This window comes from Pteropus alecto, unplaced genomic scaffold (genome assembly GCF_000325575.1).
Source record: "Pteropus alecto unplaced genomic scaffold, ASM32557v1 scaffold7, whole genome shotgun sequence".
NCBI lineage: Eukaryota > Metazoa > Chordata > Mammalia > Chiroptera > Pteropodidae > Pteropus > Pteropus alecto.
In genome coordinates, this window is record NW_006494614.1 from 15,539,557 (window position 1) to 15,550,918 (window position 11,362).

An 11,362-nucleotide genomic window follows, 5' to 3' on the forward strand; every position below is an offset into this window, starting at 1 on the left:
CTGAGTACTTTTGTCAAGTTGTTTCTGAAAGAGATTTGCATTTGATTCAGTAGACTGAGCAAAAAGATCCGCCTTTACCAATGTCCACAGGAATCATCCAATCTATTGAGGACCCAACTAGAACAGAAAGGTGGAAGAAGGGCAAATTCTTTCTCTTTCTTTTCAAGGTGAGATGTTCATCTTCTCCTGCCTTTGGATATTAGAGTGCCTAATTCTCAAGCCCTTAGAAATATTCTCATATGTATAAATTCTCATATATATTCTCACACATATATTAGTTCTATTTCTGTAGAGAACCCTGGCTAATACAATACTAAAGCCACGGGACTGAATGAGTTCACCAGAGAAGGGGATGCAGTTAGAGAAGGTGATCCCAAAGGAGTGCCAATGTTAAAAGAGGTCCGGTTGATGAGATATCAGCCAAAAATAACTGAAAACAAGCGATAAGTGGAAGGGGTAAAACCAAAAGAGTGTGGCATCATTATCATTGTCATCTGCATCAACATCATCACTATTACCAGTCATCAAATATACAGGTGTTATTCATGAATTATCCCAACAAACTACCTTATGAAGGAGGTGCTATTGTAACCCACATGGCAGTTAAATAATTATCTCATGATCAGCACAAAGAACAGAAAAGTCAAAATTTGAACACAAGTCATATGACTCTAGAGTGCAAGTTCTTTAACACTGCAAGCGACAATCAAAACTTAGGCAAAAATGTTTAAAATAGAATGGGAGTAATAACAGAAGTACATCCATCATATATTTTGTTATTATAATATTATATACCCAAACATCATAATCAATCACTAAAAGAACTTACAAGGAATGTTTACTAATGTATGCTCTTTTCAACAATACTCCATATTTATGTACACATACTGACCTGAGGAGAGGAAATATCCATGTTCTTACCTCAAACCAACAAGTCCGGGTGCTAAAGCATGCCCAGATGTGAATGAAGAAACTGACATCAAACTGTTGCCCTAAGGCAGTCACCAATGAGGCCTTGAGTAAATCACCTGGCCTAGTTGAACCTGTAAAAGAGATGTTATACGAGAAAGGTTAGTTCTAAAATTCCGTCTATAATTTTTATCTTCTCCAAACAATGTCATGTATTTCAAGCACCAAAAAATTTCATGATATGACTTAAAATATGTTCATTAAGCCCATAACAAAATGTTTCCTATGTGGCATTTTCTTCAAAGCTACCTATAAGATCATGAACCTCAATTGTAAAGTGATATATAATTTTTAAACTACCATGTAGAAAGGATATAATATGGTTTTTGGAAAATATTATTAAAATATGCAAGTTTTAAAAATATAACCCAAAGGATAACATCAGTGAAGTTTTATTTGACTTCATAGTCTTCTCAAAGCATCACATATTTTAACTTTATTATAATAATCAATGCCTAATAATACTATCACCCTCTTGGTATCCTTATTCTCTGAAATAGAATAAGGAACCCATATCCTAGATTAAAAATATGAATAAGATGTTTTCCCCTTGTTTAACAATATTTAGTAAGATTGTTTTTTTTATTCTAATTGTGTTTGTGAAAACTTACCAAATACAATTTAAAGAATGCCAACTGTGTGCAAAACATTGTCCTAGACTTATCCACTTATTTGTTTTATTATTATCAAACCACATGTTTAAATGCAGTTTATTAAAAACAGATCTTTGCTTGACATGGATAATAAAAACTTTTGTAATTTAACCCAGAAATAAAATTATAGAGGCATATTTCCCAGCTTCTGTAATTGTTCTGGGGGTCTCTAAGGATTTATTCAGTAGCTGCAACTCAAACATTATTTACTAACTTCATACTATTAAAAGAATTAATTTATTTAAAGCTAACAAGCATTCACAAAAGAAGAAAAAATTCATACAGTAAGCAAATCTCTCCTCCCAAATAACAATTAAGCAATATTCCAGGAGATAAAGTAGAATCATCCCAGGTCTGCTGCATTATCCCAGAGCCAATTCAGAAAAGTCCATCCTCAGTGAACATTTTATTCCAGGCTGGAGTCACCCTTTCCAGTAATTGAGAAATTAGAATTCTATTTCACTCAAAACTCGCTTTTTCTGCAAAAATCTGAAGATATATTTTTCTGAAATTTAGCCCATTTGTTTGCCAATCCATTATTCTAGTTTGAAAGTCTCTATAACATTTATAGCTCTGTCTCACACCCAATTATACTTAAATAAGTGACTCATGTGTTCCATGGAAATCATGACAGGTTCACACGGGGTGGAGCATGAGCAATGGGAAGGAAGTAAGGAGCATTAAGGCTGACAGCCCAAACAGGAGCCTTGTCAATGCAGTCTGCTAAAGTAAACAGCAGTGTGGTTGACAACACAATTCATATGTACATGATAGAAACAGACTAGAATTCAGGAATACACATTAAGAAACAGTGGCCTGGAGGCGATAAGAAAAAATGCTTGAAATCAAAGATCAAATTTATATCATATACAATCATAAAATATATATATTGTTCTGCCAACTCATTATTACCTATTTAATTAAGAAGTGACTACTAAGACTAAGATGATGCTCAAAAACACCGCAAACCTTCTTTCCAGCTTGAATTTCATAACAGGAAATAGAAAGCAATCATTTTCTGCTTTCTTTTCACCTATAAGAAATACTTAGAAACAGTGAAATTTTAGAAGTAGATAACAGAAGAGGCAAGGAAGAAATATCAGTACCACTTGAAATATATGGCAAGTGGTTAGAATATGTCTTCAAATATAGCGAGCATTCAAAAAGTGAAGAAATGCCAAAAGCATGATCTACAAAAGAAAAAAAAAACTTGATAAGTTCGACTTCATTAAAGTTAAAAACCTCTTCCCTATAAAACACACTGCTTAGAAAATTAAATGCAAGCTACAAACTGCAAGAAAATCTTTGCAGAAATGTCTAATGAAGAACTGATATACAAAATATACAAAGAACTCTTAAAACAATAAGAAAATAAGCAGTCAATTAAAAACGAATGAAAGAGCTGAACTGGCTCACCAAAGAAGATATAAAGATAGCAAACATACATAGGAAAAGATGTTCAACATTATATATCATTGAGGAATTGCAAATTAAAACAATATGAAACCACTACACGTTAGAATGACCTGGTGAAAACATGAAGCAATAGAAACTATCATCACTGCTGGTGTGAAGGCAAATGGTACAGCCACTTTAGAAGAAAGTTTGGCAGTTTCTTACAAAACTAAACATACTTTTACCATATGATTTAGCAGTTGTGTTCTTTGGTATTTACCCAAAGGAGTTGAAAACTTTTACATAAAATCTGCACATGAACTTTCATAGCAGCTGTATTCATAATTGCCAAAGCTTGGAAGGAACTAAGGTATCCTTTAATAGATGAATGGATAAACAAACTGGTAAATCCAAAAAATGAAATATTATTTAGCATAAAAAAAGTGTGCTATCAAGCCATGAAACATATGGAGGAAACTTAAATAAATATTGCTAAATGAAAACAGCAAATCTGAAAAGGCTACATGCTATATGATTCCAATTATATGACATTCTGGAAAAGGAGATGGTAAAAAATATCACATTGCTAAGGGTACAGGTAGAGGGAAGGAAGAAGAAATAAATTGGTGGTACATAGGAATTTTTTTAAGGCAGTAAAATTATTTTGTATGATACTGTACTGATGGATACATGTCATTGTACAATTGCCATTTGTCAAAACCAATAGGATATACAACACAAAGAGTGAATATTAATGTAAACTATTAAATTTAGTTAAAAATGTGTTGATACTGACTCACCAATTATAACAAATGTACCACCCTACTACAAAAATCTTAATAATAAAGGTTATTGGGGGATAAAGGTGCAGGGATTTGTAGGAACTCCCAGTGCTTTCAGCTCAGTATTTCTGAAAATATAAATTTGCTCAAAATTTTTTTAAGTGAAGAAATGACCAGGATGCTGTAAGTGTTCATGAGGATAAATAAAGCCAAACTAATAGTATTTCTGTTGTTTTGTTTTGTTTTGTCTGCATGCTTATTTAGAATACTTATGTGCAATGAAAGATAGATAAGAAAGCAAAATAACCAAAGAGATAAATAATCCAGCACCCATGAAGATACAAAGATAAAAGTTTGGAGAATTTCCCTCATATTTGTTTTGTATGCCTTTTGGGACTAAATACATATTGGTCAATAAATACACATTAAATTAATTGTTCAAGTTTTTTTAAAAAAAAAAATTATCAGAAGTGAATATTTAAAAGATAAAGTTGTAAGAAGTAGCAGATATTTGTTGACCTAAAATCACTTTAGAGAGTTATAATTTACATTAACAATATGAGAATTCTAAAAATGAGTTGATTTCTGGGGTTTATTCATGTAGAAAAAAATTAAACTTCTAAACACCCTTCCCACAGTGAAGTATTGATTTCATTTCAGATTTAATACTAAGTTTAGGCCAAATGTTACTTTAATGGTGAAAATAGTTCATTGGTATCCCTAAAAACTATTGTCCATCAGTTAATGACAAAAGTAAGGCCTTGATCATCTTTTCATCATCAATGGACTCCAGAGAAGAAAATCTATACTCTTAATAACTATACTCTGCATTTGATGAAAGAGAAAATAGGTAATAAAAAAGAGATCAACAAAAAGGATTTATAAATTACACCTCAAAAGGTAAAATTCCACATTCCTTTACCCATCGAAATAAATTGTTTACAATAAATGTATGTAATAAGAGTTAAAATAGCAAAATTTGCCATATTTTATTTTAAAAATTAGCAAAAATTCAAATCTGAAAAGGCTATATCCCTATATAACCTCTCACTCAATAATTTCATTATTCATCTTCTCCTAAACTGTGTTACAAATGCAATGCCAGAAAAAATAAATAAATAAAAAACAGTGGTACTAATTATTTTACTACTCATAAGACTTAAGGAATTAGAGGCAGTATTTAAAAAATCTGGAACATCCATGGTATTGTGTTATATATGAAAATACCTTTCTTCATGAACATTAAAACAGAAAACCCATTTGGAATTTGTGGTTTACAGGCAAAATATCAAGTCATTAAAATATGCAGTTAGGAATAAGAACTAAATTACTGAGCTAAAATCTGAATCTGGAGATCACAGTTTAGGAGAAGCCTTGCACAAATCAAGAAACAAGATAAAAAATCCAGCTCAGAGAATTGGGTCAAGATAATGAAGCAGGTAAACACTGTGCTCTCCTCCTCCCATGACCACTTCAAAATTACAACTAAATCATAGAACAATCAACCAGAAGAAATCTGAAGACTAGCTAAACAAAAGTCCTATAACTAAGGATATAAGGACAAAGCCACATTGAGAAGGTAGGAGGGGCAGAGACACAAAACAAGCTGGCCCCACATTCACAGATGGCAGTCGAGAATCAGGAGAAATATCTCAGCCATAGAGTTCCTCCCTGAGAAGCAAGGGGTCCCAGGCCCACACTAGGCTCTCCAGCATGGAGCACCAGTACTAGTAAGAGGAGCCCTCATAACATCTGGCTGTGAAATAAGCAGGGATTCAGCTTGTCCATCCAGGTGAAACAGAAGGCTGCTAGAAACCCAGGCATCCTCTTAAAGGGCCCACACATAGACTCACTCATTTGCAGGTATTCCCCCTAGGCTCTGGTAAAAGGACAGCAGCTCTGGAGGTTCTAGAGACATACAGGGAGAAACTGAGTTGTGTGGCTTCAGAGCGAGGGCTGCAAAAACAACTGCCATTGTCCCAATGTTGAGTCCTCCCTCTACATGGCCACATCTGAATCTGCATTAGCCTGGTGAACAGCACTCGCTTCACCCTGATGACTTCCTAAAATCCCGCCCCACCGAACTCATACATCACCAGAGAATACTTGGGTGGCAGGCAGCTAGCCTTGGCACATGCTTCAGTCACTCTTTGAAAACTCTCACATGTCTAAAGATCCCATGCAGGCAGCGGCTTGTCTCAGTGTGCCCTGTTCCTTTTGCTGAGCTGCCTGACACCCAGTACTGGTGGCAGCCAGCCTCAGTTCACAGAATGGCCTTTCTCATATGCCACCAAGTCCAGCACAAGCAGCTTCCAACTGCAGATCACTTTGTAGCTCCTACAAGGTAGCCCCTGGCTGATCAGAGGCACCAGCTGACCTTAGCCTGCACCAGAACCCTTCCTAAGAGGCCCTGGAACCAACATATACAATGGTCAGCTTTAGACCACAACAGAGAACTACCCGATTAGCCCCACAAGCAGCACACCCAAAGGGTGGTCTCAGTAGGCACCAGAACCCTCTGGGGCAAATCTTGCTTGCTGGTGTCAGCCCCATACAGCAGTTTGTACACTATGGTTGTTGCCAGTCCTCATAGCCAGTCAGCCTGAGGATCAGTCCCACCCACCGATGTGCCAACAGTAACCAAAGCTCAATTACAACTAGAGGGCAAATACAAACGACACAAAGGATACTCCTGGAGCGCTTGGCTCAGGTGATCAGGAGGACTGTGTCACTGAGCCCTACAGGAAACCCACTATATAAGGCCACTCTGCCAAGACTGGGAGACATAGGATATCTACCTAACACATAGAAACACAGGGAGGCAGCCAAAATGAGGACACAAAGAAACATGTCTCAAATGAAAAAACAGGAGAAAACTCTGAAAAATAACTAAACAAAATGAAAGCAAGCAATCTACCACATATAGAGTTAAAAATATTGGTTGTAAGGATACTCAAGAAAATTAGTGAGGACTTCAACAAAGGGATAGCAAATTAAAAAAAAAAAGTATAGAAACCATAAAAAAGAATCATAAATGAAGAATATACTAGAAGGAATCGACAGCAAGTTAGATGAAGCAGAGTTGCGAATCAGCAATGTATAAAAAATGATAGCGGAAAACACTTAGGACAGCAAAAAGGAAAATAGAATAAGAATAATTTTTTTAAAAGGATAGTTTAAGGTGGTGATCCCTAACCTTTTTTGGCACCAGGGACCAGTGCTCATATGAGAATCTAATGCCTGATGATCTGAGGTGGAGCTGAGGTGATGCTAGCACTGGGGAGTGCCTACAAAAACAGATGAAGCTTCGCTTGCTTACCCAGTGCTCATCTCCTGCTGTTCAGCCCGGGGGTTCGGGACCCCTGGTTTAAGGTACCTCTGGGACAACATCAAGTTCAACAACATTTGCATCATAAGAGTGCCAGAAAGAGAAGAGAGAGCAAAGAATTGAGAACTCATTTGAAGAAATAATGACTGAGAAATTCTCTAACCTGGTGAAGGAAACAGAAATACAAGTCCAGGAAGTGCAGAGTCGCAAACAAGATGAACCCAAAGAGGCCGACATTAAGACACATCATAATTAAAATGCTAAAGGTTAAAGACAAAGTGAGAATCTTAAAAGTAGCAATAAGGCCCATACCAAGACACATGATAATTAAAACGGCAAAGGTTAAAGACAAAAAGAATCTTAAAAGCGGCAACAAGAAAAGAGGCAGTTGGTTACCTACAAGATAGCTCCCATAAGATTGTCAGCTGATTTCTCAACAGAAACTTTGCAGGCCAGAAGGGACTGGCATGAAATATTCAAAGTGATGAAAAGCAAGGACCTACAAATAAGATTATTCTACTCAGCAAGGCTCTCACAGAGAATGGAAGGAGAGATAAAGAGCTACCCAGACAAGAAAAAGCTGAAGGAGTTCATCAGCACCAAACCTGTATAAGAAATGTTAAAGGGACTTTGTTAACCTATTTTCCATTTGCCTCGAGAATACTTGCTGGTGGTGTCTGCGGCTGTAGTATTTACCCCATGATAACTCGTAGATTACAGTCCTAACTTTACCCGCAAAGTTTGCCATGAAATATCTCACTTTTATTATTATTTTCGCATCACTCTAGTATATTGATAGTCTTTGGAAACAAATGACATCAATCTAGTTATAGCATTCTGTTTTTAGTAGTGGTATTTTCATTTACAAAATATAGTAATTCTTGATGGTTAAAAATGTCAAATCCCAGAAAAATGTAGCATTTCTACACACTGGAAGCACTTTTTTTCTAAACAGAAAAAGGGTTAAGAAGAAGAAGAGGTGGGGAGAGGTGGGAGAGAACATACATATGAATACTAAAATGGCAATAAAATGTACCTATCAATAATCACTTTAAATGTAAATGTATTAAACAGTCCAATCAAAAGACATAGCGTAGCTAAAAGGATAAGAAAACAAGACCCATACTTATACTGTCTATGAGAGACCCACTTTAGATCAAAAGACACACACAGACTTAAGATAAGAGATAGAAAAAAATATTTCATGCAAATGAAAATAAAAAAAGCTAGGGTAGCAATACTTATATCAGACAAATTAGACTTTAAAACAAAAGCAATCTTAAGAGACAAACAAGGACATTTTGTAATTGTAAAGGGATCAACCCCAAAAGAGGATAGAAACCTTGTAAACATCTATGCACCCAATATGAAATCACCTAAATAGGTGAAGCAAATATTGACCAACATAAAGGGAGAGATCAACAGTAGTATAGCCATAGTAGAGGACTTTAACACCCCAATGACATCGATGTATATATCCTCCAGGCAGACACCAACAAGGAAACTGTGGCCTTAAATGACACATTAGACCAGATGGATTTAATTGATATTTTTAGAGTATTTTGCCCCAAAGCAGCAGAATATACATTTTTTTCAAATGCACATGGAACGTTTTCCAAGATAGACCATGTTAGGCCACAAAACAAATCTCAATAATTTTAAGAAGACTGAAATCATATCAAGCATCTTCTCCAACCACAATGCTATGTAACTAAAAATCAACTACTAGAAAAAAAATGAGAAACACAAAAACACATGAAGGTTAAATAACATGCTACTAAACAATAAATATATTAACAACGAGATCTGGTAAAAAATAAAAGATACCTTGAGGCAAATGAAAATAAAAACACAATGACCCCAAATCTATGGAATATAGCAAAAATAACCCTAAGAGGAAAATTTATCGCAGGGCTATGAATTTCAGAAAATAAGAAAAATCTCAAATAAACAAACTAAACTTACACCTAAAGGAATTAGAAAAAGAACAACAAACAAAGCCCAGGTGAGCAGAAGGAATGAAATAATTAAGATCAGAGTGGAAATAAGCAAAACAAAGTCTAACAAAAAACGATATAACAGATCAATGAAACCAAGAACTTTGAAAAGATGAACAAAATTAATAACCAGACTCATTATGAAAAAAAAGAGAGAGGACACAAATAAATAAAATCAGAATTGAAAGTGGAGAAGTGACAAATGACACCATAGAAATACAAAATATTATAAGAAAAAATACTATGAATAATTATATGCCAACAAATTGGACAATCTGGAAGAAATAGACAAATTCCTAGAAACATATAATCTTCCAAGACTGAACAAAAAAGAAACAGAAAACCAAAGAACAAGTGTTGGAGAGGATTTAGAGAAAGGGAAACCCTCATATGCTGTTGGTGAGACTGCAAATTGATACCCCCACTATGGAAAACAATCTGGAGGTTCCTCAAAAAATTAAAAATGGATATATCTTTTGACCCAGCAATTGCACTTCTGGGTGTTTATCCAAAAAAAGTCAAAACAATAATTTGTAAAGATCTATGCATTTCTATGTTCATGGCAGCACAATTTACAATAGCCAAGATATGGAAGCAAACTAAATGCCCATCAGCAGATAATTGGATAAAAAAGTTATGGTTCATATATACAATGAAATATCATGTAGCCATTAAAAATAAATGAAATCCTACCATTTGCAATGACATGGATGGACCTAGAGGTTATTATGCAGAGTGAAATAAGTCAGACAGAGAAAGATAAATACCATATGATTTCAATGATATGCAGAATCTAAGGAACAAAAAGAACAAACTAATCGAAAACAGACTCACAAATATAGAGGACAATCTGGTGACGGCCAGAGGGGAAGACTGTTAGGGGTGTAGAAGAAAGGGGTGAAGAGTTAAAGAAATACAAATTAGTAGTTGATAGATGGTCACAGGGATGGGGAGCACGACATAGAGAATGCAGTCAGCAGTAATAGAATGGCTAGGTGTAGAGCCAGAGGAGAGAAAGAAGAATCAGAGGGATTGTTTCATAAATTACATAAATGTCTAATCAATGTACTGAATACTTGAAACAATAATAAAAATTTCAAAAAAAAAGAAACAAAATCTGAACGGACCGATTACTACTAACAAAATTGAATCTGTAATTAAAAAACTTCCAACAAACAAAACTCTTGGACTAGATGGCTTCACAGATGAATTTTACCTTACATTTAAAGAAGAATAAACACTTATCCTTCTCAAACTATTTCAAAAAGTTCAAGAGGAGGATAGGCTCCCGATCTCATTTTATGAGCTATCATTACCTTGATTCCAAAACCAGACAAAGACATTGCAAAAAAAAAATTATGGGCTGATATACCAGATGAACATAAATGCAAAAATCCTAAACAAATATTAGCAAAGTGGGATTTATTCTTGGAATGAATGTTTTGTTCAATATCTGCAAATCAATTAAGGTGATGTACCACATAAACAAAATGAAAGATAAAAATCATATAATCATACTAATAGATGCACAATAAGCATGTGACAAAATCCAGTATCCATTTATGAAAAAAACTCTCAACAAAGTGAATACAGAGTAACATACCTCAACATAATAAAGGCCGTACACAACAAACCCACGGCTAACATTATACTCAACAGTGAAAAGCTAAAAGCATTTTCCTAGATGAAGAAAAAGACAAGCGTGCCACTTTCACCACTTTTATTCAACATAATATTGAAAGTCCTAGCCACAGCAATTAGACAAGGCAAAGAAATAATAGGCATCTGAAATAGAAAGGAAGAAGTAAAACTCTCATTATTTGTAGATGACATGATGTTATATATAGAGAACCCTAAAGATCCTACCAAAAAACTATTTTAGAACTGATCAATGAATTCAATAAAGTAGCAGGATACAAAATTAATATTCAATCATTGGTTGCATTTTTATAGAACAATAATGAATTATCAGAAAAGAAACCAAGAAAACAATCCCATTTACAATTGCATCAAAAAATAAAATAAAATACCTAGGAATAAATATAAACAAGGAGGTAAAAGATCTGTTCTCAAAAAATTATAAGACATTGAAGAAAGAAATTGAAGAAGATACAAATAAATGGAAGCATATATCATGCTTATGGAAAGAAAGAATTAGTATCATTAAAATTTACATACTACCCAAAGCAATCTACAGATTCAGTTCAATCCCTATCAAAATACCAATGGCATTTTTCA

The 11,362-nt window shown here is 34.6% G+C and overlaps 1 pseudogene; it reads right to left on the reverse strand.

Moving 5' to 3' along the window:
• Positions 1-11,362, reverse strand: part of LOC112474598 — a 96,506-nt pseudogene that overhangs the window by 3,345 nt on the left and 81,799 nt on the right.